General features: G+C 41.6%; 1 protein-coding gene across 5 annotated transcripts in view; it reads left to right on the plus strand.

Annotated features, from left to right (window-relative positions):
- TFAP2A (transcription factor AP-2 alpha) overlaps positions 1-2,704 on the plus strand; it is a 19,588-nt gene that overhangs the window by 7,466 nt on the left and 9,418 nt on the right. The window lies entirely within an intron of this gene.

Consider the following 2,704-nt stretch of genomic DNA (forward strand, 5'->3'; position numbering starts at 1 on the left):
TCCACCCCCCCCCCCCCCCCCCCAACCCTGCTCGGGGATGAGTGCCATCCCCAAGGCCGGGTGGCAAAGCCATTGTCACCCTCAGGAGCCAATTTCAACCACAGAGCCCAGGCCCCACGGAGAACAATGGGTCGCCCGGGCTCCGCACCGCCCTGTCCACCCCCCTTGGAATAAATCACCTCACTGTCATCCTGAACCATCTCGGCCTTTGCCGTGACAATAAGCTGCTAGGATTGGAAGAATAGCTAATACCACCGCGGGGCCTTGCATTGGGGATTTCGCATCGCCTTAGGGAAAGGGAAGGGAAAACACCCCCACATGCACACACAAGCACACACATTTGCCTGAAATGCAAGAACTGGTCAAATGGAGAAGCAAACATTACCTCCCCAGATGAAATAAAAGTGGGTGAAAGTGGCAGAAGAAGGGGGTGGGGGCTGGAAATCAGTTTCCACTGATTACAGAATTGGCATCTAGGCTAATGACGTCTAAAGTTGTAAGAGGATCCTCTCCTCTGAAGGAATTAAGTGACAGATCGGAGGAGAGGTATATTAAAATGCTGCCTCCTCTTTTTAGCAGAAGTGCTAAGGGTGACCTCATAAATCATTAGCTATAGGTTATCAAATTCTCTGCAGCTCTGCTTCCCCCCTCTATTAAATTAAATGTTTGCAGCCTATTGGATAATACATTATTTGGAGGTCTAATTCTGTTATCAATAAGTACAGTTCGAAATGATTGCTAATTAAGCATGACATTAGCACACTGGCTATTTACAAAGCCAGAAAAAGGCCATTGTTTCCCCGGGAAGGACCTGATGCAACGTAATGGCAACAACTGTTTGTGATCAAAGTTCCTGTTCCTGGGTTTCTCCCTGAAAATGGAATTAGAACATGCCAATAAATTTATTAAGGCTCACAGTGCTCCCACTCCGGCCCATTTACTTGCAGGAGAGGGGAGGGAGTCTGATGGGATCTGGATGTGATTTTTGTTAAAATGCCATCCCAAATTACAGGATCAAATATTACAACAATATATCCGCTGACAGTTTAATGATTACAGTTTCATGTTGCCAGGATAATGTTCAGATGAACTTACCTATTTCTTTTTTTTTTTTTTTAATTTGGTCATTTTGAAACCTTTTTTCTTTTTTCTTTCTTTGGTAGATTATACTTCAGGCAAATAGAGAATTTATTGCAGCTCTCATCTGGCTAAATTAACCACAGAAAATTGCTAGTTTCTGGTTAGCAGTTTTGGAGTAAACGGGTGCATTTCGTAAAGCCGAGGATTTAGCAAGCAATTTGGATCCTTTAAGAACAGATCGATATTTTTAACTTGAAAGGAAGGAACACGAAGGGAAGATTTAGAATAAACTAATTTGTCCACTGCAAGGGCTTGGGTGGCTAGAAAAGCCTGACCTGAAATATTCTTTTGCAATCCTGTTTGGTTAAACTGGAAGGTGAAGTGTGGGTGGGGGCTCTTTCCAGATATTTACGTACAAATCGTTTGATTTCCCTTTCAAGGAGCTATGAATTATTATCAGTGCTATACATCGTGAAAACCAAAAGGCATCTGGTTTAAATCCTTTCCTTCTGTAAAACTGAATCAGCAGGATGCAGGGATAAAGGATAAAAATTAGAAATAAATGCATCTTCTAAGAGTATTTTTGCATCTTTTAAGACTTTTTATTCGGGTGGACTAATATAGTTCTCTAAGGGGATGTGAGTCAGGAAAAAAATGTCCCCCCCCCCCCTCTGCCTTGTTGCTGCAGAAGTTAACCTTTAATAAAAAGGATTGGTAAATATTTGAGAAAATCAAGTCGATGGTGAAAATTATTTAATCGTAAATATCTCTGTGGGATTTTAAACTTAACAGTCCTCCGTGTATGGAATATATGTAGAAATAACACAAATAAAAGTATTATGCCACACTACATTTACTTTATGGGTTTAGGGTGCATGCATAAAGGGATCATATTTCCCCATATAGTTAAAACACAAGAACTGCAGCAGTAGTCATTTCTGAACATTTCTCAATTTAATTATACTTAAATCCAGAAGCACTTTAGGCAAGTTACAAATGAGAGCATTGAGTATAATAAAACCTGTAATAAAGCAACTTAGTACCATCCACCCGGAATCATTGAGATCAGGCACAATTAACAGGAGCATAAATCCAAGACAGAATGGAAAATGTTAGAATCAGTATTATTGTTGGACAAAGACTAGAGAAGGAAGTAATAGTTTTTTAAATGGTAATGCCTGGGTTTTGTAACGATTGCGAAATCTTCTATCTCAGCAGCACTGGTGTTAATTTGTAAACACAGCCAGACATTATATTGCCTGTCAGTTGTTTTTTTTTTTTTTTTTGAATTAGAAAACATGATTTCATTTTACTTTCTAATCACGTCGTGGCTCTAGCACACACGATCCAGCTGCAAAAGGCACCGCAAGCCCTGACACTGGACAATAGTAAAAGCGGGAGGCACTTTCGGATTGTCCTGCCCTGCCTATAGGGAAAGTGTTGCAAATGCCTTTCCTCTTTCTCGGGCTCCCTCCCTCCTGTGTGTGTGTGCAGGATGATGATGATGATTTTTTTTTCCATTGCTCCCCCTGTTTCTCCCGCTGGCTTCCATTGTTGTTTCCCCGTGCCCTCGCTGCGGCAGGCAGGCGGAGCAGGCTCGCTTCTTGCTAGAATATCTGCAGAA

This window comes from Alligator sinensis, unplaced genomic scaffold (assembly GCF_000455745.1).
Source record: "Alligator sinensis unplaced genomic scaffold, ASM45574v1 scaffold361_1, whole genome shotgun sequence".
Classification (NCBI taxonomy): Eukaryota; Metazoa; Chordata; order Crocodylia; family Alligatoridae; genus Alligator; species Alligator sinensis.